Consider the following 26798-nt stretch of genomic DNA (forward strand, 5'->3'; position numbering starts at 1 on the left):
GATAGTGCTTTTATTGCTGTTATCTCTCTCTCTCTCTCTCTCTCTCTCTCTCTCCCCCCTCAATAGCTTCTGTAAAGGAACACGACACACTGAAGTGCATCACCTACAGTAGCTCATATTCCTCCTCCAGCAGGGCTTTTTTAAATCTCATCTATTTGAGGTGCTGGTGGAAGACATGTCTGGTGGAAAAACAGAGAAGCTCTGCTGGAAGCTTGGACTTGTAGAGATTAGAAGAGGTTTCCCTCAGCTCCTTTAAACAGGTGTTTCCTCTTTCTCGTCAGACTGCATCATTAATGAATAAAGCCTAGAGTTACTTCGTTACAGAATGCCTCTGATACACAGCACTTATACAGGGCCATACAAACATTTTAATACCTGTTAAACTTTTTCGCATTTAGTCCCATATATATTTTGTTGGGATTTTTACCAACACAATGTGCCACTTGATTGTGAGGTGGAAAGAATCGGATTTTCACATCCTTTTACAAATTAAAATCTTAAATGTCACTGTGTATACTTATTCAGACCTTACGGTTCTCCGTAAAATACAATAATTCCTTGTCATATGTCTCCACCAGAAACGTTTTTGCCATCCTTCTTCGCAAAACAATTTCTGCTTAGATGGAGAGTATCAGTGAACAGCAATTCTCAAGTGTTTACACAGGTTTTTCACTGGTTTTAGATCTGGACTGGCCAATCCCGCATAAGAATGTATTTTCATCTAAACTTTTACCATTAAACATAATAGCTCTGCTTGTATGTTTGTGTGATTGTCCTGTTTGGGGTTGTACCTCCATTACAGTCTCAGGCCTTTGCAGCGTCTACCAGTTTTTGTTTTCCAGGATCGCCATGTAGCTCTGTACGTCTTCTGTGAAGGTTTAGGCAAGGCAAGGCAAGGCAAATTTATTTATATAGCACAATTCAGTACAAAGACAATGCAAAGTGCTTTACACGATTAAAATATAGCAAAATAAAACAGAATTAAAGCAAGTAGGAATAAAATGTAGATAGAAAATAGAACATTAAAAAAAAAGAGTTTGAGGGTGCTTTAAAGCTAGGGTTACCGTTTTTTTTTCCAGAAGTTAGTGAGAGCAACGGTGAGAGCAGTGGAGCTACAATGCACGGCTAACACCAAAGCTAACCGCTAAGCTCACCGGATACATAAACACCAGCAACTAACAAGAAACATGCACAAACACTGGCATTACGTGAGCGTTTCAGAATGATTGACACGTTGGACAACCAATGGATAGGGCCATACTCCCCGGAACTTGTGGGACAGCGGGAAATGAGGGCAGGACCAAAACTCTCACAAATCCCAACTCTTTGCACCGAAGAGCTGTCATAGTTTAGGTTTTGTTTAGTTTTAGTTTTGGACTTTTCTTCATTTAATCTGTCACTCCCCTATCACCAACCAGTAACCAGTCAGTTCAGTTCACTTCTCGGTCACCAGTCACTACCCAAACAGTTTGCCTGTCACTCCCTGTCACCAGTCATTAACCAGTCCGTTCAGCCCACCTGTAGCCACCACCCTTCCTTAGATCAGTTCCACCTGTTACCAGTAATTAGTATTCAGCTCCGGTCACCTGTTTATTCCTCTACTTATAACCGTCTCAGTCAACTCGACAGTGCCAGATCATTGCAAACCTCCGGTGAGTCATATCTAGTGTTCTTCTGTCTGCCTGCCTGCCCGTGATCCGATCTGTTGTCTCCCTCCTGTTTTTCTGAGCTTGCCTTGCCCCTCGGATCGGACCGGCAGGCAATCGGATCTGATTGCCTGCCGGTTAATGGACCTGTTTCTGCGCTCTGACTCTGCTCCCAGATTCTGCTCTGGACACCTCTGCACTTCTGATCGCCTGGCATGACTATTGATTGGTTTCTGGACTCCGAACTCTAATTATCCTTTTTCGCTGCCTGTCATTCCAGTTCCGACCCATTGCCTGTTTTATCATTAAACTGTCTTTACATGTCACCTACTGGTCTGGCTGAATTTTGGGTCCTTTGCTTCTCATCATGACAAGAGCAGGGATTTGCCTAACGACCACTCTTCGCCTGATCATCAGCCGTACTGCTTAGACTTCAAGCCAAAAACTAACATCTTCTAGATCCTTTTGAGCATTCTAATCCTTTTAGGTTCTCTACGTTTTCAGGATCAAATATATTGGTTGTCCCTCGAGCACCTGCTCCATGTGGTCTCCTACCGCTCCTTCATGTCTAAGTCCTCTGCATGCCTTCTCTTCCACTCACCAGCCACTAAACAACACAAATCCCTCGGGATAGCTTGTAGAACCTGACCTCCAAACCAGACTACTACCTCTCGCTCTGAGCCACTCCTTTCTGACACAGTAAGCTTAAGATCATCCTCTTCTCCAAACTCCAGCTTCAATTAAACATTTCAGGAACTAACTGGCACTGTCCTCCCAACAGACAACGATTATTGATTTTTCAATAAACCATTTAAAACTGTTTCCTTGTCCTGAGTGGTTCTTCTGCAGGTGGGTGAAAAAAAATATCTCCAATCATGACTTCTTTGTATCATCTGTGACCAGCCTCTCAGGTCTGCTTAAGGACAGTATACCTACTACATGATGCTTCCACCACTTTCTTACATGGTAGAGGATCATATGAAAAGTATTTACTTTCTTCTCTGACCTCCCTCTTGGCCATCCATATCTTCACTTAAACCCTAATTATTTTTTTTAAATACAATAAGAAATATGATATAGGCCTTTATGTATACGAGAAACTCGTGGAAGCTTCTGGATAGAAAAGAAATTCACCAATCACAAAAATGCATGCACAAACTGAGGCTAAAAAGCAGCATGTTGTAGTTGTTTGTTTGCCAAAATAAAATAAATATGGGCAAAAAAACCTTTCCTGTGAACCTGTGCTGAAATGTGTGCCTCCAGCAGGGTGCACAGGTAAGGGAGTAGGCTGAAACTAAAGTAATATGACATAAATATGAACAATATCTATAAAAAATACACTACTATCTTATGTCAACATTTCTCCCTTGTCGATATTCAACTTCAGTTATAGTCAATTTTATTTTAGATACTACTCCTTTTTAATATCCCTGGCAAGGTTTCTCTAGAAAAAGAGTTTTTGATGTTAAAGACATATTTGTTTAAACAAAAATACATGTAAAATATATAAAATGTTAAATTTAACTTTCTTCTTGACATCCCAATTTTTTCCCCTCCTCATATTGTGAACGCAAACAACAAATGTCACAAATATGACAATAAGGTAGCCCTTCTGTACTAAAAACCTGACAGTTATTAATCCCTAGTTAAACTATGAACAGGAAAAGGAAGAAGAAGCAACAAAGATGATTGTTTTATGGAAAACACGGACAATCACTACAGGAAAACATGGACACAAACCTTACATGGAATTCTCATTAAGAAGTCACTGAGACATCTTTACTTATTCTTTCATTCTGAACAGGCAGTTGATAAACCAGGACATTTTCGCCACCTGTTTTGCTGGATTGTAAACCCAAAAATACACTGCTCAAAAAGATATAAAAATATTACTTTAAAAAAAAACATCAGATCTCACTTGAGGGGGGAAAAAATCCTGCTGATTATCCATATCTGTGTTAGGAACAAATTTTCATTTCTGTGTTAGGAACAAATTTTCAAATTTTCATTTGATGAAAATAAAAATTATCAACACACAGAGGGTTTAATCCAAAGTCACAGAGAAAGTAAAATTGAAAAACTGCGGTAGGTCTGGTAATTGGTTGAAATGTCATTGCAGCAACTGAAAATGATACTCGGTGGTTTGTATGTTCCTCACTTACTTGTATGCATGCCTAACAACATCAGCGCATGCTCCTTATGAGATGACGGATGGTTTCATGTGGATTCCCTTCCGGGATCCTGACCAGGGCATCACTGAACTCCCACAACACAAGTGCAAACTGGTGGTGTCGGATGGACTTGTACATGATGTCCTAGAGATGTTTTACTGGATTTCGGTTTGGGGAGCATGGAGGTCGGTCAATAGTACCAGTTCCTTCATCCTCCAAGAACTGCTTGCATCATCTTGCTATATGAGACCGGGAATTAACATGCACCAGTAGGAACCCAGTACCCACGCAGCAGCAAAGAACTAACAATAGGTCTAAGGATTTCATCCAGATACTTAATTGGGTGCTATGGTTTTTACTGTACAGGTCTACGTATGCTTCCATGAATATAACTCCACAAACCAACTTACTCACCACCAAGCCTATAATGCTGAACAATGTTGCAGGCAGCATAATGTTCACCACAGCTTCTCCAGACCCTTTCACGTCTGTCTCAAGAGCTGAGAGTGAACCTGCTCTCATCGGAGAAAAGAACAGTGTCCCAGTGCTGAACTTGCCATTTCCGGTTTTCTCTGACAAAGCCAGTTGAGCTCCACCATGTAGGACACCAAACACAGGGCCTACTCGAGGACGTCAGGCCCTTAGGCCATCTTCATAAAGCCTGATTCTAATGGTTTGATCAGAGACGCCACCAGTGTCTGGTAGTACGTATCCTGTTCCTCCTTCCACAAAGGAGCAGACACCGGTCATGCTGATGGGTTAGGGACCTCTGACAGCCCTGTTCAGCTCTCCTAGAGTAACTGCCTGTTTCCTGGAATCTCCTTGATGCTCTTGAGATTATGCTGGGAGACACAGCAAACCTTTTGGCAATGGCACATTTTGATAAATCATCCTAGTGGAGTTGGACTGCCTGTACAACCTCTGTAGGGACTGGTTATTGTCTTATGCTACCAGAAAGTACACTGACCCTGGTCAGATGCAAAAGAACTGAAAAGCAGTCAAAACAAATGAGGAGAGAAAAAAATCTTTGTGACCTCTGCCTGCAACACCATTCTTGACTTTGGGGTTGTCTCGTTATTGCCCTTTTAGTTCTCCTGATGTTACTTTCATTAAAAAAAAAAACCTCTACTACTTAACTGACCAGATAAATATTCCAGACGTTTAACTGACTTGATATTACACTTTGATTAAAAACCATTCCTTTAATTATTTCCAGCAAGGTAAATTAAGAGGCATATTTTCAGTTTATGCATAAAACGCTGTTGTCCCATGCCATTCCATTGTGCTGGAAATGTAAGCAATATAAAAGTAACAACCTTCCTCAACGTTGGCCCACGTTTGAAATCAAATAGCTAGTGTGGATGCAGAAGCCCTTGCGGTTACCACTTGTTGCTATGTGGGCATAAAAATAATAGAATGTGTGCGTGTTCATTTCTCCACCATCTCTTTTATCTGTATTATTACCCCGACACAAAACCACCCACCAAACTGCAATAATTACTGTTGCATGTGTTGGAGCTCAAATATAACCGACTACAGTATATATAACACTTTATATTGGATTCATAATTGCATAATTAGATATAATTGCAGGCACTGTGGGCTTGCCTGACAACCTAATGAGGAAGCTGTAAAATAGCTGGTGGTTCCACTTGTAAGAAAATAATCAAAGACTTGAAGATAAAAGGGCATACACAGATAAACACAGCCAACCAGTAGAACAGGCCCTGGGCTACAGGCAAGCTCAAAAAAGGGAAATTAATAAAGAAAGGTAAGATAGAGTGAAGCAGATAGTTTACAAATATCTTTCTGCTCTGCATTGTCTCAGTTCATAAACAGAAATGAGCTGAGAAATCAGCTGATGACAGAAATCGGTACATTTTTTTCTTGACTGATCCTGGATAGTGACTGGTTCCCCGGAAAGTGAAAATCATTAAGCGAAAAAAAAAAAAAAGAAAATCATTAAGCACTACTAGGTCACTTTGACAGCAACACTCTTTGGCGTGGATGCTAATACTGAGGGAACACTGTAATATAACTATGTTCAATATCGATGAGGTTTTTAAAAAGGAAGACAGAGATGTACAACCCTCTTAAAAATTAAACTGTATTTTCCATGACATGTCATAACATGATTCAGTTCACTGGGCCTTTGAAAAAGCAAGAGAGGAAGACTTTCTGTTGTGGGCTGAACATATTATGGCAATGTTGCTCTGTTTCATCCTTTAAACCTTTCAGTCTCTGTCAATCGGGCAATATGCTGGATTTGGAAATGTTAGCCACTTTCTTAGAAGTGTCAGGATAAGGATTGTGTTCTACAGAGAATAAGCACTCGCCGGCAACATAGGTACACATGTTCAAATGCTTAACACATTTGAACTAATAGTGCACAGTTCCTTTCTGACTGTCCTTCACAGGTAATGGTTTGTGTGTGAATGTTCCAAACTGCCTTACAGAGGTAAAATTTAGGACTATTTATTTTTGTAGGTTGAATATTGGGTATTCCCGCTGCACTAATTCAGTGCAGTCTTCATTTTGATAGACCCACTTTTGCTGCAGTGGAGCAAAGCTCCAGGAGCCTCCACACGGCTGGTCCCCACATGTACAGGGACAGCTTCTTCTCTGGGAAGCTGCTGAGGCGTGGAGTGAAACAGGCGGCTGCAGCAGCGGTTGCTCTGCCCTTCAGTAGCGTCCACACTGCTAGGGCTTCGCTCCACTCCACAGCGGCTGCCCAGATCGAAGGCTCTGCTGTCCGTGTGAAGCCCAGCAGCCTTCTCTCTCGGAACCCAAGCAGCATCCACACTGCTGGGAAGCAAAACGCAGTCTTGGACTTCACGGCAGCTGGGCTTTTCTCCACACCGCAGTGGGAGCCTTCTCTCTCCTAGGAAGCCTGCCGTTGCGGCTGCAGCAGTGGTTTCTCTGCCCTCGACCGCGCGCACACACAACAGTAGTTGGATCAGCAGCCATGAAGAACAACTTTTTGAAACACATTATTTAGAGACAAAACCTAACAGCTGTCAATGTATCCAGTGAATCCATTGTTTCTCTCTCCATAGTATTGAGTCGGCAAATTATTTTCCCCCTCGTTCCATTGTCGGCTGGTTGATTGGCTGGCCATACCCATGGCCAATCACTGACTAGCAGTCTGCTCACGTAAGAGCTCTACTCCACTCGACTGCCCGCACACTATCTTCTGAGCAATGTTGAGCCAGGTAGGGGAAAAACTGTCTAAAACTCTCAAAGCGTGTGGAATGGAGTACAGTGTGGAGTCTGTGGAAAAGTGACATAGAGGGACTGCCTGCACCCCCACCTACAACCCAAGAACCTCCTCCCCTCTGCCCTCTAAAGAAGATGTAAACAGGGTCCAGGAAAGCCCCTGGAAATGGTGACATTTCCCCCTTCTGCCTAAAAGCCATTAGGGGCTGCACAGTGGTGCTGTGGGTAGCGCTGTTGCCTTGCAGCAGCGCTACCTTACTGCACATACAGGTCAGCAGTTCTTGCAAGCAACCTGCAACTACAATTGATCCTGCACCACCCCAATCTCCCCAGGGACGTATGCATGTTTATAGACAGCTCAGCCATTCAACACCATTAACCCAGTCATCCTCCATCAAAAGCTCATCCAGCTCACAGTACCAGCCTTCATCTGTCACTGGATCACCAGCTTCTTGACTGTTCAGCATCAACAGGTGAGGTTGGGGAGCATCTTCTCCCCCTCAAGAACCATGGGCTCCGATGCCCCCCACCGGGGCTGATGTACACCGATGACTGTACTTCCTTGGACTTGTCTGTGAAACTCTTGAAATTTGCAGATGGCAACACAGTCATTGGTCTGATCCAGGACAGTGGCGAGTTCACATACAGACAGGAATTGAACCAGTTGGTCCACTTATGTGGTCAGAATCACCGGGAGCTTAACTGCTCAAGACTGTGGATATGACTGTGGACTTCCCTTACACTACCTCCCCCCACCATGCTCAACAACACTGTGTGAACTCTGGATCACTTCCGGTTGCTAAGAAGCACCATTTCTCAGGACCTGAGCTCATCCTCACACATATGCTGTTCAAAACAAGGCAAAGCAGAGACAGTACTTTCTGCAGCAACTCAAGAAGTACAGTACACCACTGGGGCGACAGGGAGTTTGTGACTAATGGGTTGCCGGTTTCAATCCCCTGCTCTGACCATCTGAGTTGTTGTGTCCTTTGGCAAGACACTTCACCTGCTTTGCCTGCCGGTGGTACCAATGTATGACAGCCTTGCTTCTGTCAGTCTGTCCCTGGGCAGCTGTGGCTGCAAAAATGTAGCTCATCACCACCAACATGTGAATGGGTGAATGACTGAATGTAGTGTAAAGTGCTTTGGAGTCTTCTGTACTTGATAAAGCGCTATTTAAGTACAGGCCATTTGCAATTTTCCAAAGCAGGTGCTAGTCATCTTCTACACTGCCATGATTCAATCTGTGCTGTGTTAGTCCATCATTGTGTTCTTTTGCTCATCCACAAAAGTCTAGACTGCATGGAGCAATTAGGTCTATAAAGCTAGCCTTACCTCCATCCAAGACATTTACTGACAGTTCTGGTGTCAGTAAAAGGCTACCAATATATCTGCAAAACACCCATATCCTGCACACAAATTGTTTAGACTCTACTTTCAGGTCAGCACTACAAAGTGCTTTTTGCAAAAACCAGCCTCCACAGAGACAGTTTCTTCCCCCAGACCGGCTCCCTGATGAACACTGTGAAAAAAATAAGTCTATTGTACTTTTTAAACTCATAGCCCCCTTTTTCCTTTCTCTGCATACAAAATAAAGAAATAAATCAACACCGTTTATAGGTCTGTATGTCATCAGTGCTGTAATCATAAACCAAATTCCTTGATTATGCACAATTTATGGCCAAATCTAACTCTATGATTGGAAATCATCTGCCAGATTCTGATCAGGGCATCTTTAAAACTGTTCATACAGCTTTTAATACACACACACATATATATATATATATATATATATATATATATATATATATATATATATATAAACCTGATAGAAAATCGGTGGAGGGAGCTAAACATTTGAATGATGGTAGGGAAGGCGTTCCACCCTTAAATGCTTGAAGCCCATGTGAAACATGCAAGAAATGGATCAGCAATTAACTAAACGGTTTAATTGCTGTAATGTCAATAAGTATTTGTTTATTACTGAGAATCACATAAATAGCTTTCAGCATGCCATTTAAAAAATATAAATAAAAACAGATTTTATAACAGATAAATTTGGACTTAAGTCTAACTTCCCGGACGTCTCAAGATCACCACCAGAGAGCAATGGGAGAATTGCAGACAGGATACACAGAGACATAAAAACAAAAAGTGAACCTTAAATTGCTGGCCTAATAGCCACAGTGACTGATGTCTGGTTAATGATGAGGAAAGCATCCCGGTTGTTTCATGTGTGACATAGGTCTGACTCCTGGTTAACAGCTCTTCTTTGCCATCAGCCATAATGAGTCAGAGCTGACACTGCCAAAGATACAGTGCCTCCATTGCTTTGTTTATAAAGGCTGCTGAAAGCAGGACCACCTCTCGGCTGACAAACTGGCAGCAAGTCCTGTCACTGCAGAGTCATTAGTAAAACCTATGGCCACGCCAAAATCTACAAATCGAGTTGCTTTCCTAATAAGCCGCAATATGTCACAGCAAGTGGGCTGCTATAATAGCAATGATAGCTCACCTCAAAACCATGAATCTATGTACCATGGAAAAAGCTGCCTTCTCTGCAGGTCCTGGAAAATGGACAGTAATCTATCATTAAACCTTGGAATTAAAGTAAACACATCCTTATAGATAAAACAGACTATTGGAATCCACACCCACAAACAGAATAAAAAGAAAGAGTCGCTTTCATTTTCTTCTCTTTGATTGGGAGAAATGTGTCTTCAGCTACTTTCTTTAAAGATTTGTCGATTTAGGAGCATCTTCTGTGTATACTGTGTTAACAGCTAGGCTTTGTCAGGGATTGTACTTGCAATTGTCTTGAGATTCATGTGCTTGAAAAAGAGACACAGTTGCTATACATTGGTTAGGTAGCCTCTCTTGACTCTAATATTCTGCACATTTTGGCAAAACTTTATTAAATTACAATCAAAATGAACATGACAAAATGTGTCCTTGTTTACTACTGACAGAATCTAAAGATTTCACCAGTAGAGCTCCCCCCACTGGCGATTCGGAGTGCACGTCAAATGGTGTTTCTTTCCAGTCAAAAGCTTATTGAAATTCTCCAAAATCCACACATTCATTACATGGTAACTCGATCATAAATAATTCAGTGCTGAGTTATTAACCTTCTAAACAAAGCTTGCACATGCCTTGCCTTTGCACCAAACTGAATGTAATGGGCTGAATAAGCAACAGACTGAATGTAATGCTGAACCTGTTATGGTATATCTTGAATTTCTCACAAATGCATTTAGTGATGCATTTGCTTAGATGAGGAAAAGGGAACATTTTTTAGACCAGACAGTGAGACAGTGCAGAGTTTGGCCAGGAGAGATGGCTATTAGTGGTGTAAATGAAGAGAAACATCTAATGACAGGACCCCTGAGTTACTAACAAGGGTGATGGATGATGTTCAGCTCAGACACAAGGCAGTTCATCACTCACCTCAGACTTAAACAAACAGAAACACAGTCTTACAGTGTTTCTGCTCACACTAAATTACACTCCTTTTTCTCCCTTATTAACCTACTACATAGCCACTTCTATTGTAGCCACAAGACTTTGTAATGTGTGTGGTTAAAACATATAGACTAGGAGGCCTTACAGCACTTGCAATCAACAAGTGGACCATTATACTCTAGTCATTTACTTAAAGAGCAGTCAAGGTTTTAATTTTATCAAAGTATACCAGACAGCGATATCAGAAAGAGTAGTACTTAACCTTCAGCACCTAATCCTGTAAACTGTCAGTCAGCCAAATTTGACGAAAAAAGAAAGGGCAAATCCCCTTTAATATTTCTGTTATAATAAATGTGTGGTTTATTACGGTATGGATTTTTTGCAACGCAATGCATTTAGCCATCAACACATGGTGAAGATGACTTATTAAGTTCAAATGGAGCATCTGAATAGCTGAAAAAGGGATTTGCATGACTTTGAAGCTGGCATGTTTGTTGGTACTAGACTAAACCTGGTTTGGGTTTTTCTGAAACTGCTGATCTACTGGGATTTTCACACACAACTGTCTCTTAGTTTTACAGAGAGTGGTTCAAAAAAGGAGAAAATATCCAGTGAGCAGCAGTTATGTTGATGTCCAAGATCAGAGGAGAATGGGCAGATTGGTTTGAAATGATAGAAAGGCAACCGTAGCCCAAATAACTACTTGTTAAAAAAAAACAAGTAGGGCTGGGCAATATATTGAGATTTTAAAAATATCAAGATTTTTTTTCAAAAGAGCTATGAAATGAGGATATATAGTTTATATCAAGATGGTCTGTTTTGTGTTGTAATTATAGTTTTATGTATTCCTGTAGGTTCTTTTTCAGCTGTTTGTTAAACAAATGTGCCTGTGAAACATTTGGGATAAAGCTTTGATTCAGACTTGTCTTTTTATAATTACTTTATTGAAAGAAAAACATATCAAGATAAATATCCTATATCGACATTGTGCCTAAAAATATTATATTTTTGGTCCACATCGCCCAGTCCTAAAAGCAAAATATGCAGAGTATCATCTCTGAAGGTACAACATGTTGAGCCTTGAAACAGATGGAATATGGGAGCAGAAGACCGCACTGGATGCCACTTCTGTCAACTAAGACTTCACTTTACTTCTAGGTCACCAGATCTCAATCCAACGTTGCAACTTTAGGATACGGTGAAGATGAGATTTGCATTGTGCATGTACATCAGAGAATTATGGACCAGCTGAGTGATTCTATAATGTCAACGTGGTCCTAAATCTTTAACCTGTACCACTAAATACTAAAGAAGTTCTAAAGTTAAAATGTGGCCCAGTCTGGTACTAGCATTATGTAGCTGATAAAATGGAGGTTATGTGTAGATTAAGAAATAGCAACCCCTCCCCAGCAGGACCGTAAAAATTAAATGTGCAATATTTGAGAAACATAATTTTTTCTTGCAGTGTCCTCTGCCTAAGACTCTCTTGCTGACGTTTATCCAAAGCTTACATTTTAGTGTTTTCATACTCACTCTCTCATGGTCTAGACTGTTATGAATGGTCAGCTTAGTGGGCATGAGGACCAGCTGCTCATTCTTTGTTTAACATGTGCCAAATTAACCAATGGATGGAAGAGGCCGACTGGGGAGAGATGGTGAGGACTTCTGGCTTTCTAACTCTAGAGACATTTTACATGAAGACAAAAATACCAATTAAATAAACCACAGAAGGAAAAGAGCTGCAAAATATTAAATATTATTTTAAAGTCAACAGCAGGAATAAAAAAAATTATTAATAAAAATAGTACAGATTTAGCCATCAATGGTTTATTTTTTTCTCATACACCTTTAATTCAATTCAAAAATACTTAACACCAAAGGGAAATTAATTTCAATGTTATTAACATTACTGAAATTTTAGATGTTTAAACACATATATCAACAGTATTTATTGTATTTCTTTGATTTGTTTCAATACTTTTACATCGGAGAACCCTAGAACCTACACAGTGAAACTGCAGTGCCAACCAACTTTTTCATCAGTTAATAATTTAATCTATAAACTATCCAATTAGGTTTTTCTTCACATGGAATTGATCAAAATGAGAGTACACAGATATTGAAGATGAAGCGGCACCCAAACGTCACTTTTAAATCACTTAAATTGACTGCTATTACTCATTTCCTAATGATAGCTAAATTATGAATAGTTTATTTCATTCCACAACACTAGATTAACCACCAAATAATGACTCCAAACCATATAACAGTGAAGAAGTACGGCGTGTTAAATTAAAGCTCTATATTTCGCAGATGCTCTGCTCTCTCCTGCGGTCTTCACTCCGTCATTGCTGTGCCAGTTGAGGGAAGCGGCATGGGGCTTAGAGGTGCTGGGTAAACATTAGATCTGCAAAGTGCTTTTTCCCCAGCCTGTGTATACCTGAGTAATAGATGCAGTAATGGAGTTTGTTCAGGCTAAGGTAATCCTGGAGTTGTAAGCGCAGCATCTGATGCTGTTTCTCTCTTCTGATGTCCTGTTCCACAGCAGGCACTGATGTTGTTGCAGCTGTCACAGCTACACAGCAACACAAGCCATGTTGGAGCGAAGCAGAACGGGCCCATTCTGTTGCAAAATGTATTTCCTGTTTTTTTGTGCACGAGCACGCAAGTGTGAGCGAGTGTGTTTATGTATGTGTGAGTCTGTTTGTAGTTAAAGTGAGAAAAGGATGTAAAAATATATAGCTGTTTGGATGTTATAAGTCACCTTTGGGAGGAAGGATAAGAACAGGGCTGCGGGCTAGGAATGAATTTACGGGGCCCGATCGCCAAGAAACAATTTCTTTATGTGGGTTACACACATTTAGAGAGGCTACTCGTCCCTGATGGGCCTCAACTGACCACAAACAGCTTCTGGTGATGGCCAATGAAATACAGCACAACCTATTATGGGACATGCTTTTTATTTATTTCTACTTATCCCTTGTAGACTCTTTCCTCTGCTTCTTGTCCTTTGTGTGAAGGTCTCTCATTTCTATTCCTCCGTCTTGTCTTCTCCTCAATTCAAATTCTTTTTTAATTAAGCCGAAATTAACATATTTACGTGGCAAAGGAAAAACGTCTCCTTTTATAAGACACACATTGCACTTATGTGCTTCTGTTGGGTCTTTTTATCTCCCTCTTCTCTTTTTATATATTTCACTTTTTTGTTGTCTTCCTTTAGACTGGAGCCTTGACAATACTCTTAGGGCCCAAAAGGCTTATTGGTAGAAGAAATGGATAAAGGAAGGAGTGAGAAAAACGCTGCAAAGGACAGAGTGTGTGTGTGTTGAAATTACAAAGGAAGATAAAACGCTGTAAAATACAAAAGCATGTTTGGTACTTTTGGCTGTGTTACTAAAAGACACCGGTATTTTGCTAAATATTATATATTACCTTGTCCAAAATCTGTCTTGTCCAAACAAAAGAGCAAAGGAATTGTGATGAATAGATACTCAATGATATATCCAAAATCACAAGACAAGACATGATATTGGGTTCTCAAGACAAGATTTTCATATTTTTGAGAAAACTAGTTATTTCTGTTTGTTTTGACGGGTAGAGAAAAGGTTTTATGAATCGCAAGCTCTGTTTAACGGAAACTGTGGTCAGGCTGAAGTAATTCACTCCAGATTTGACATATTTTTCAGCTTCTGTGGTTTTCTAATTCTAAGCTGGTCCTAATACTAAGGGTGCAGTCACACAAGCCCTGTTTAGTCCTCTTTAATCTGACTCTGGCTGGTTTGCTCAGAAAGTTTGGTTTTCTTGAGGAGGTGTGAATGCGTAATCGGACTATGATGCAGACCAAAAAAGCTAACTCGGTTCCTTCTCGGCTCGGTCGAAGTGAACTCTGATGCAGTCTGAATGTACATGGCAATGCCAAGTGGCAGAGAGGCCGCTCCAAAAGTAGGAAGCAGACTTCAGCACAGAGCATTCTCTGCAAATACAACCAAAATAAATGGCTAGCGGTAATACTACAGTAATAATGCTAACTAAGTTCCTCATAATTTGTAAATACCTTGCTCAACGTCTGAGTAAGTGTGACATTAGTGCAAAGAAGTTGTATTCGCCCCAATTGCACACCGCCGCTTCATACGGAGCCGCCTCACCCGCCTTGCATAAAACATAATATTCTCCATGGTCCTGAAAATGTTTGGTTTGTTTGACAAAGAGCAGCATAATAGCAAACCACACCAGCTGAAACAGGCAACAATGTTACAATTTTGGTTCCCAGTCCAACCGAGCCTACCTGAATATCAGGTGTGAAGAACTGTCTGTGCGTTTGTCACTCTGTCGATGTTTCTCTTTTCTATCAAGTACCCAAAGTGACAGAAAAATAGGTGAAAAGGGCTGAAAGATTCTTCAGCGCTTTTGTGTGTTCCCAGCAAACAGTCTTTATTTGCAGTCTCTTGTAATGACATCCTTTCTTACTTCAAAATAAGAGTCTCAAATATAAATACAACAGAGTGTGAAGAACATATTTTTATATCCAGAGCCCACAGTTGCTTACACTCACTTCGCCACATGCGCCCCTAGAGATTTTTTAGGATTTTTTTATAGGATAAAACCTGGAAAAATTGCAGACATTGAGCACAAAATCAGTTTCTCTATAAACCATAGTGTTCTTGAGGAAAACCCAAAATGATCTCTAAAACCTTAAACTGGCTCGTGATCCTGTGACAGATGGTTCATAAAGAAAGAAAATATTTCTGTTTATTCGCTTGTCTACGTTCGGGACATGCTTGTATTGTTTGGTTCAGTGCTTGAGAGCTTGTGTCAGTAACTTAGTGAAGCTGCAGCAGCTAGGTGAACAAGCAGTTAAGACAAATGGAGCCCAGAGTTACACTCCTGCTGCTTGTTATGTGAAAAAAACAACTGTAGCATTTGATTCAGTTCATGTTTCAACTTTTTATCATCATCTAGATCATTTTTTGTATTGAACGTGCGCTCCAGAATAGTTTTACATGCACCATCATACTTACAGATATTGCAAAACAGTAGTAAATCAGGACTCTGCCTTTGTCAGTTTATGTTATGTCTGAAAGATGAAGAAACTTAAAGGAGCAACAAGCGATTTTTCACCACTAGGTGGAGCTTGAGTACTGTCTGTAGTCCCCAGCAAGACGTAGGACAAGCCGCGCCTCTCTCTACCTTCACTCTACCTTCACTCCAGCTGCAAAATAATGTTTTGTGCCTACCCAACACTGCTCTGATGGCGGCATTTTGTGGGCAGGGAGGGGCTAAGCCCTGAGTGGCAGTTGTTCACATACACGTACATGCACGTGCACATACATATATGCACGCCCGGCCGGCCCGGCTGTGTAAACAGGAGTCTGGAGAACAACACAGAGAGATGGTGTGCTATCTCATACCATATTCAATCTAAAAAGAGTAGTTCTTCATGAAACTATTTTTTAATTATTTCTATCTAAAATAAGGAAAACTCGCTTATTGCTCCTTTAAGTCATGAATTTTTCTTAACGTCTAGTTGATTTACAATCAGCATAAGACAATAATACTGTACAGTTATTTAAAATAGTACACTCAGATTTATAGGGATGTGCAACTATGATTTATTTAGAAAAAAAAGATAAACAAAATGTGCATGTATATTTGTCCATTAAAAGTAATACCAGACTATTTACAACTAATGGAAAAACTTTGTCAAAAACAGCAGGTATGTAATCATGCATTGGGTATTGTTGGGAGGAGTGTTGATTATAAAGTTAGACAAAGTTAAAAAGATGGTTATGTGTTTGATGTTTACTCAGAAGATACAATTTGCAAGCCTTAAATTTTCTAAAGTTAACAGAATTGTCCTCTGAAGTTAGACTTTAAAGTGGATAAATTGTCAGTTTCTTACAACACGTTGAGAACCTTGGATGTAGAGTGTTCTCATTTTGTGAAAAGTATATTGAGTCGATTTTCATTGAAGCCTCACGCCCTCTTTGTCTGTTATCAGTTGCTGATGTATGGTTTTTCTGAAGTGTTGACAAAATAGACAAAAATATTACTGCCAAACTGGGGGAAAAAACCCTCAAGCTATGAACCAGAGTAAAACTGGATTTTGTGAACCAGTCCAACCATATGCTCATCCAATAGGGAAAAATGTCCAACAGAACGGCTGGAAAATGAAAACAACCAGAATTTTCCTGATGCCCAACCTGAGCCTGGGATTCAACCAGACTGACAACCTTAACAGAGCTATGTTTAAATGAATGCTCATGAAACTTAATGAACTGATGCTACATTGTAAAGACAAGTGGGCCAAAATGACTTCTCAACAATGTTAAAGACTAGTAAGGTAATAAAGAAGACAGTTACACTAAGTGACTGCTGCCAAAAGTGGTTCTTCCAGCTATAAAATATATTAATTTGTGCTTTCCTTGATATAAATAATGACTAAGTGTAAAATGTCATGCAGTTTTCCTCTTCTGAGGCAGTATTGTGTATTGTGTAAGACCTGGTAAAGACTAAAAGCTGACAAATACCTGATATTTGAAAGAGGTTGTATTTATCATAATTGGAGGTCTAACGCAAATCTAGAGCTATATCTGTCTTGCATGATCATAAGTGGACAGATCTGAAAGGGTCACTTTACACCTGGCACTGAAATGCATCTCCACGTGCATCTCCGGTGACCACATGAGATCGGAGCTCACTTCCCCACTTTGTATGCAAATAAATAGATAAGCGAGTGTAAGACGCACACTTCCAGTGATGGGCATCAAACAGGACAACTGTAGGTCTGCTAAGGTTTCTGCAAAGTCCCACGTGGCATTCAGTGACCTCTTCTGTTTTATTATTAATTCAGAGGTCAAATGTGTTTTGTGATGTGCACAAGTGAAAGAAGCATCTTAATGAACTGTTTTGTGATTTTTAAGTAAAATTTTCTGCATGGTTGGGAAGTAAAGAAAACAGAGCACAGGAAATATTATGACTGAAACAGGATTGCTTAATAACAAGGGTATTACTATACTTGTATGAGTTCCAATCATTTTTAGTTTTTATGTCCCTCACAGGTAAAGACAGGTGCTGTTCAAAGAGTGTCGTTCAAGATTAGAGATTTAACATTTGAAAACCTTTGATGTGTTTGTAAAAGGAAATGTATTCAATTCTGTGCTGCTTTTTGTAAGATCGTTTGGCAGTCTATAGTGCAGTCTTTAGCTCAAATTGGATATCTTTTTTATATATATATATTTTCAATTTTGAAGTGAGTTTTCCAGAACAGAAATACTGTCTCCCACCTTAAAAGTCCCTTACTTGCAAGGGTGATTTAGTTTTTTTTTTTAGTTATTTTCTGTTTTAATAAAGAAGGAATGTAGAATTTGCCATTTGCAGTAGTTAAAGTAGGTGTGGTGACTTATCCATACCTGTCCAAAAACATAAAACTGAGTTAAAAACTGGAAAGTTACATCCTTACACAATAAACACTGGGGTGTAATGGTACAAGTGGGTGTATTCAACCGTTTCGGTAGGGCATGTTGGGTTCACGTGTGTACAGTTTCAGTTATCTTTTAACTCACTGAATTATTTTAGTTTAGTTTTAGTGAGAGATTAAGCACCACGGAACTAAAGGAGGTAGGGAGCATACAGGTTACGTTTCCTACGTCCTTCCTTTCTGACTGCTCTATTCGGACAGCCCTTATCATGGCGACCGATGACGTACTTTCACTTTGGCTAAAGAATCCTTGCTCTATAAAGGTATTCGAATTGAGCCCAGGTCTTTTTAGATAAAATATTTTCACCGTGTGGCTAAAATGAATTGCAATGATTTGTGAGTAATACACTTCAGTGAAGCTTGCACTAATGCAGACTTCACCTAAGTGTGGATCGAGGATGCATAGGGGGTGGGGCAAAATACTAAATACTCTAAGTTAATACAACTGTAGATAATCTGACAGGGGCTTTGCAATTCACTAATCTTGCTTAGATTCCTGCCACAGGGTTTGAGCCAAAGGTATAGGCAAGTTAAAACACAAAAGGAAAATGCCAAATAAAAACAAATCTAAACTTGTAAAAAACGTTGAGATGTAATGTATGAAGAAACATTTATAGCCTTAAACATTTACTTAAAGAAAACAATAAGTAGCACCAAGGATCTGCAGGATAAGCAAAATGTATGTTTTGCTCTCTTGTTTTGAAATGAATTCAACATATGCAAAGGAAGAGTTGGCAAAGCATGTTAGGACCAGTATATGATATGGAAGAAAATCCTTGAAATGCTTGAATGGATAATGCTAACATCCTGTTTTGGAGGGATAAAATACCTAGTTACCTTGCTGAGAGACATAATGGCCATATGAAATCATTTGACCACCTCCAAAAACTGTTTCAGTGCAACCTTTGCAATTAGCCAGATAATGGGCATGACAAATCAAATGACAGAAGAGCTAAAGCTTCAGAACTATTGGAAATCTCTACAGAAACCTATCAGCTTTAATATATAAAACATTACCGGAATGTCAGCTTTTTTTGATCATTGGTGCTTGAAAAGGTCTGTAATTATGTTGTTTTCTTAACAAAACCAAAGTAATCCATTTAATCTCAAAACTTACCTGACCATTAAGCTAACCCTTAAAACTGCTGTAGAAATCCCTGCACACACTCAAGCACTCATTCATGCCATCCACTTTACCTCTCCTAAAGGGTTTAGTCAATATTACACAATGATTCAGCAGCAAGTGTTCCTCTCAAATCTGTCCTCAATGATAATACATTTCTAATTATGTAAACACTTCTAATCATATGCAGTTTAAGTAACTTGAAAGAAAATCTATGAATATTACTTTACTAAAAAAAAAAAAATCTATGTTTTTCCTCCTTCCACAAGCTCTCTTTTAATCTTACATTTCAATGCATTCGCTCCATTTCCGACTTCCACCTTCTCTCCTTAAACCATTTGCGGGCCTGTGATTAATAATATGAGCACAAAACCAGAAACTGTTTATTGAATAAACTTGTGACACTAACAGCGTATTGTGATTTATTTTGTTCTGTGGGCGCATTAAAAATACATTTGAGCCATTTCTGAAAGCTACCAGTGAGTGGCCACACATTTCTTTCCGATAATGCATTTGAGTATCTTGCCATAAACCCCCCAGAAATCCAATCCAATCTCTGTGGTTGTGCCGCTCACCACCTCCCTGCTGCTTTTTCTTCCTGTCAGTCAAGCCTGTTGTCAGTTCTCTTCCTGCTCATACACCTCTGCTCCTCAGAGAAAAAGGAGGGATAGGAGCATGACCGACAATTATATTCAGTTTTGTTCAAACGGCAGCTTGAAAGCATGGATCTCTAAATGATCAGATTCAGTGCTTTGCAGAGGCATTCATGCCACGTGGAACCTTCCATGTCTTTTATTCATCTTGCAACCACAAATTTAAATGTTTTGATTGGATTTTATAGAACAGACTAACAAAAAGTTGCACATAATTATGAAATGATAAGAAATGTTTTAATGCTTGAAAATCTGAAGCTCGGTGTGCATTATTGAGCCCCATTTAATAAGATACATCTAAATAATTACCCTCAGAAGTCATCTACTTTCTAAACAGATTCCACTTGTGTGTAAATTAACTTCAGTATTAATGAAGCTATTCTGTGAAGGTCTCAGATACTTGATAAAGAACATCACAAAGAACATCATGAAGACCAAGGAACACAGCAGACAGCTCAGAGATAAAGTTGAGGAACGGTTTAAAGCAGGGTTAGGTTGTAAAACAGTATCCCAAGCTTTGAACCACTGTTCAATCCATTACTCAAAAATGGAAAATGGAGTATGGCACACCTGCAAACCTACCAAGAAATGACCGTATGCCTAGACTAATAGGCCGAGCAAGGTCAGCATCAGTTAGTGAATCAGCAAAGAGGCCATGGGGCCTTAGCACACTCTGCACGAACGGGTATATTTCTCCTCTCTAGCAGGACTGGAAGAACAAATATGATCTCATTCTATTCTCGCAGCTCAGGGTTGGGAGTGCTTGCAGCTTTTCCTCGGCACATTATCCCGGCAGAGCTTTTTTTCTTGTGTGATGTCCAACAGCTGCCGTGTAACTGGTAAGAAATGAGGAGTGGACATGGTTTCTGGACTGACTTATGCTGCAGTAGGAGGTTGCAATGAGGATTTCCCCCCCGAGTACTGTACTTGAGTTTTTTTGTGAAGTATGGAACGCCCTGGCCAGTAATAACTTTGCTCTTTTTCTTATCCGACTCAAATAAAAGAAATCAGGCCTTAAAAAATTTTTCGGAAGGGCTGCAGAAATCCACAGGTCAAACGAGAGAAACTGTTTCAGTCATGCACTCCTCACCTCTGGACGTTGTGAAAAGGTGACAAGAAAATGGGCATTATTAACGGAAAGGCATCATGGTTTTCCATTTGCAGTTTCCCTCAAGGCATGGAGGGTGCACAACTAAACATGTGGAAGAAGGTGCTCTGAACAGATGAGACAAAAGTTGAACTTTTTTTGTCTTGATCCAAAATGCTATTTGTAGGAAGCAAATACACGTCACCCTGAACACACCGTGCCCACCAAGAATGACAATTGGCGACATCATCATGCTGGTTGCATGGGGTTGCTTTTCCTCAGCACAGAATGGTATGCTGGTCACAGTTGATGAGAAGATGGATGGAGCTAATTACAGGGCGGTCATGTAAGAAAACCTGTTAATGGCTGCAAAAGACTCTAGACTGGGCAGAGGTTCACCTTCCAGCAAGACAATACGACACCAAATATACAGCCAGAGCCTCAGTGAAATGGTTTAGATCAAAGCATATTCATGTGTTAGAAAGTCCCATTTAAAGTTATGAGTGTTTGCAGTTTAATGTGGCAACATCTGAGAATTTTAAAGAGTTAGGAATATCTTGCATGGCAACACGATATCTGCAAGTTAAAAGCATTTGTTTCATTAGGTTCAACAGCCAAAACTACTGCTCTCTATTGTCTGTAGATGTACTGTCAGGAGATGTTACTGCTACCCACAGAAAAAGAAGCTATGGCAAGCGTGTTTCTGTGATTATTTTTAGATAATGCAGGGAAGTGCAGCTACATTTAAAACGAGTCAGACGAAAGATGATGCAAAAAGATTCATTATTACTCGTCTTTTGATAAAGCTTCAACAAGATAACAGTATCATCAGGACCAATCCACAAAATTGATAAAGAACCTAGACAGCTGCCCCGCCAATAAATACACAGCACGTGCCCACAGACATCATACAGCTACCTGCGTGGCAACCCGTGTGAGTGCGCGCGCGCTCGACGGTGTGTGCTTACGCGCGTGTCTGAAAGGGAAAGAAAGAGCGAGGGAAGCCTTCCAATAGGCTGTGCAACACCTGAAACAACCGCAATCATTTGTCTTCGCTATAAAATCACCACCGTGCAGATAAAACTGATTCCAGAAAAGGGTGTTCAATCTTTTTTTTTTCCTTTCTTTTTTTTGCGCAACTCTTCCATTAAATCCTTTTTGTATTTCCCAAAGCGATCAGAATGAGATGCAACCCGTTCCGTTCGTAGACTAAATGACTTTAAATTGCCAAGCTGTAGGCAATACATGCAGATCAGATGTGAGGGATGTATTACTTTTATCAAGCTCACTTTACCAGCAGTAAATAATAAAGTGCATGAAACTCCTCCTCCCATGAGGTGTGAAGGTTATCGACAAATCCATACCTGTTGGTGCGGTGTGGTCCTGTTCTGTTAGCCCAGCAGGTGAAGCTCTTTCCTCATAGCCAATCCACTATCCGAGGCGGAGGAGAGACTCGCATGCCCTCTGCGCTTACACCGTGAAGCGGCTCCTCTCTGGCACAGAGCAGGAAGTTACACCATACCATCCAAACGTCCAAAAATGCGGATAAGGTGAAAGGACGGGAAGATCTGACCCTCCCGTCTCGCAACCAAGCCTGCTGCCCCCTGCGACTGATCCGCTGCAAAAGAGACAGGATCCCCGAAAGTTCCGTTTCTCCTCTCCTCCTTTACGCATAAAGTTCCTAAGCTATGTGGACCAGATGTCAGCGCCCGAAGTGGGTTGTTGTTTTGCGTAGCGACTCTTCTTTTTATTCTCCAGGAAAACAAAAGTGCAGAGACCTCAGCCAGTGACGGGACAGAGGTGCGATTGTGTCGGGGCGTCACGCAGACTGCTGGTGCGCTGCGCTCCAGCTTATCCTGCTTGGAGGATGTGGAGCGTTTTTTTTTTTTGTAAACTGTGATAGTGGGCCACCTAGCGGCCTGACATGGAAACAGATGCCATGAAAGCAAGGCGCATGCAGCAAACCAAAAAGACTCTTTAGTGTATAATAATGTGACAAGGGCCAGATGGGTTGCGCAAGGACGTGTGAGATACATGATATTTATCTTTTGTCAGCGTAGCCTGCCTGGTAGTCAGACAGAAAGAGGCAGGGGCTAATGGTGAAACACAACACAAACAGACACACTCCAACTCATTTAGATGCATCAGGCGCTGCAGAGTTTGGGTGCCAGTCAGACACAGAGGCGGTTCTTGCAAGAATCGCACCCTGGGCAAGTCAGCTGATCTACAACGAAATGAGATACATTTGAGATTATTTTAAATATAAAATTGAATTGTTTATTGAATGCTTTCAAAAAATAATAATTTACTCAAAACCTTGCATAGTTTTCTATTTTTAAAAATCATAAATAGCACTTAAGGCTTTTGTAGTCAGGCAACAATGTAGTGTATCATAACCCAAAGGGATACAACATTGTATTCTTGCTTTTTGTAATTTCCTATAGAATATTCATAGTAGAAAGCACAGATTTTTGTGGAAAGTTCTACCTTCATTAAAGAGGTCAAGAGGCTGAAAAACACTAATAACAAAAATGAACATTTGAGCAAGAAGAATGTTGATTTGACAAAATCAACATAGATAGATAAAGATGTCAGCAATTTATTTATTTATTTATTTTTTTTTGTTGAGAAAACTAAAAATGCAGCTTAAGCGAAAATTCAGACTGAAGAAACTCTATTGCCTACCTCCATCAATCAGAGACTCATCCGCCTCCGACACAAGCCAATCAGCTTTGAACTGCTCCTCCTCGAAGCCAATCAGCATCCTGGGTTCATCTTAAAAAAAACTCCACATCCTCGTCTCGGCCTTCTCCTCAGCAAGCAAGCAGTCGCTGCGCCATGTCCGGTTTGGACTCTGTTGACCGGTTTCAACCCACCTCCATCCCCTTCTCCACCATCGTAGCAAGCTTCGCCTGGCTTTCCTACGGTCCTCCTTCAACCTCGTCCCCATCAGAGTGTTATTCCTCCTGGACTCTTATGGAATTCCCTGTCACTCCTTAAAACAGTCCGGTAGAAGACTGCCATGTTGAGCCTGGTTCTGCCAGAGGTTTCTTCCCAAAGGGGAGTTTTTCCTCTCCACAGTCACTTCATGCTTGCTCATCATGGACAGTTCATGCAAACCTGTGTTTATCAAGTTGGACATCTAGCTCAAACAATTCAGCATATGGACTGAACAAACTTTATTTATCTCCACTCCACCACCAGTTTCAGACCTGGGGGGAAATATCCCTATTCTCATACGCCTGCTTATGCATATTGAAGTATAATTCAGCGTGAATTTTTCCTGCCGAGCGCCAAACTCTTAAAATATTGTATCAATAAAATTCTTCTAATTGCCTTTTCTTTCTGTGTGAGTTTTTCAGATTGAAATCACCTGAGTTCAGATTTAGAGATCACATGTTTGCACCTGTAATCACTGCAGAATAATTTACTCCTGGTTTAACCAGTCTATATACCATTTTTTTAAACTTATATCCATCTATTGTGGTACTGATGCTAGGAAAACATTAAAATGATATTTTTGGGTGTGGTCATATAGAGTTAAGATTTCATAAATTCCCAATTGTTCAGAGAGAGAAAGCTATGTTCATTGAAAAATTATCCAGTAAATTAGTCCGAATGCAGGCACCTTAAAAATACAGAAATACACAATAAATTTAGCAGAGAACAATGGGCTGCTTATCTTATGCTGTTTTCTCTAACCACCAGTCGGCTGTGGCACATGGCAGCTCATGCTGAGCCTCCTTCTTTTGGAGGTTTCTTCCTGTTAAAGGGGAGTTTTCCTCTGCATTGTGCTACATGCATGCTCTGTATCAGGAATTGCAGCAAAGTCAGCGACACATTGCAAGCGTCTGTCTACTGTGGCAATGCGCTCTTTCAGGAGTAGTGAATGCTGCAAGACAACCACTTGATGCAATCTGTTGGGTTTCCTTAGACAGAAAACTTTTTAACAAATCTGTCTGCATGATTTGTTTGAATTTATTTTGCAACGTTGTGACTTGGCGCTATGTAAATAAAATTGAATTGAATTATATTAATTTCAATTTCTTCCAGTTCTTACATACAAGGAAGTCTATGAAAGTTTTAAAAAAGTACATGGTATAATCTATAAAAGTACTCGGTTAATTACACAAAAGTCCCTGGCAGATCCCGGGGAATTATCTGAAATAAGTTCAATGAAAGTTTCATGAAAGTACCTAGCCTATTCTAGAAAAGTACTTGGTAGGTAACATGATAGTAACTGGTCAGTTTCTTAAACATTGTCTAAAATAATTCAGATCCAATATATATACTCTTTATATATGGAAGTATGAGTTGCATCATGTAGAAAATTAATTTAGGGCTCTTTTTTTTCTGCCTTGTGACTAACCCCAGTAGCTGTTCTGCCCTGGGCAGAAAGCCATATTTGCCATATCGAAAAAACACTGGCTGGTCAAAAGGGAAATCATAAAATCTGTATCCTATTAAGTTGTCTGTGAAATGTGTGAGCGAGTCCCTCTCAGCTGTGAGAAGTTCAAATTAAACTGAACTCACTCTAACTGAGTCATGGGCATTTCCCAGCAGACTACACCAACAGGAGCAGAGTGGCTGATTGACACCGAGCAAACTGAAGTAACCCATCTCACAGGCTCCCTGCGTGTGTGTGTGTGTGTGTGTGTGTGTGTGTGTGTGTGTGTGTGTGTGTGTGTGTGTGTGTGTGTTTGTGTGTGTGTCTTCGTGCCAGTGGCTGAAATGACCTGAGCTGCCCAAAGAAGTTTACGCAGAACAAATGACTTTCTCCCGACTATGGCCACAGTAGTTAATTTGAGGAAACAGAGCCCGGCCAGGCTGTAAAGCGGGACTCTGCGCGTCTACAGGAGAAACAGATAGACCAGAGCTGCTAAGAAATCACACAGCAGAAAGAAGCCTGCTTGTAAAGCACCGCACAAAGCACAGCAGAAGTTCTGTATGTGAGCTTGTGTGTTTGAGATGCAGTTGAGGAGATGATGTATATGGTCGCCCTCACGTACTCTATGACAGTAATAGATCCATAGACAGGGGTGTAATTGTGCACATGTGCCAGTCATACATCATTTCACCCAGTGAGCTAATCTGTTACTCTGACCGAGAGTTAATATCATGATCTCGCCTCCACTTTCTGCCCTATTTCTTGAACCATCAACACCCTCCTCGCTTCTCTCTTTTTTAGCTTTCTGCCTTCTGATCCCAGCATATGATCTTTTCAAGGAACAAAACAAAACAGTCTCCTCCCTATGTGCTCCTTGGCTCTGCTCCTTCTCGCTGAAGAAACACTGTTGTATCTTGGATAACCTGGATAACCCAACCAGGGGATTAATCTTCTGTTCCCTGGCAGCACAGTTAAAAGTCAGCATGTGGACTGGGAGATAACAAACAAGAGACTCACATGCATGCAAGATACCATAGCTGCTTGGTAACCCCACAAAAATCATCCTAATTCACTTGGGATTGGTGGCATTTACTCACATGCAACCTTTCCCTCACATGTACTCACACACTTACACATGTACGCTATAGCTGATGCCCTCCCAGTGACTGAAAAAGGGATTTAACGTGTGCCAATCGGAGACCTCGGTGCATTTCTGTTACAGAATAGATAGTCAATTCTCTTAGAGAGAGGCTTTGCTGATCACATGAGCCTCGGAGCGACATACACATGCCAAGTCTCTCGCACACACACACTCATGGAGCCATGTGAACATCATAATAGAACGGCTCAGTATAGTCCAATCGAATTCATTTGTCATACATTTCCTTCAGTCAGCTCACTAAGTCAGCTGAAATGGAGACAAATGCTGCAGGACCCGAGGATAATCCGCGCAGACATGCGGATTTTACCACATGGCTCTGTGCTAATACTCATAATCATCAGAGCAATTAATTATAATAGACAGCGCATTGTTTGGCAGCTGTCAAAAGCTCAGCTGGAGAAAGTTTCTTTTTAA

General features: G+C 40.5%; 1 protein-coding gene across 1 annotated transcript in view; it reads right to left on the reverse strand.

Annotated features, from left to right (window-relative positions):
* The window catches only part of LOC105921069 (chemokine-like protein TAFA-2), a 139892-nt gene extending 117199 nt beyond the window's left edge, over positions 1-22693 (reverse strand). Inside the window, exon 1 of the mRNA XM_036137991.1 lies at positions 22200-22693. The gene's annotated coding sequence lies outside the window, so the exon portion shown is untranslated. The remainder of the gene's footprint in view (positions 1-22199) is intronic.
* Positions 22694-26798: the final 4105 nt, after the last annotated feature.

Source organism: Fundulus heteroclitus, chromosome 1, assembly GCF_011125445.2.
Source record: "Fundulus heteroclitus isolate FHET01 chromosome 1, MU-UCD_Fhet_4.1, whole genome shotgun sequence".
NCBI lineage: Eukaryota > Metazoa > Chordata > Actinopteri > Cyprinodontiformes > Fundulidae > Fundulus > Fundulus heteroclitus.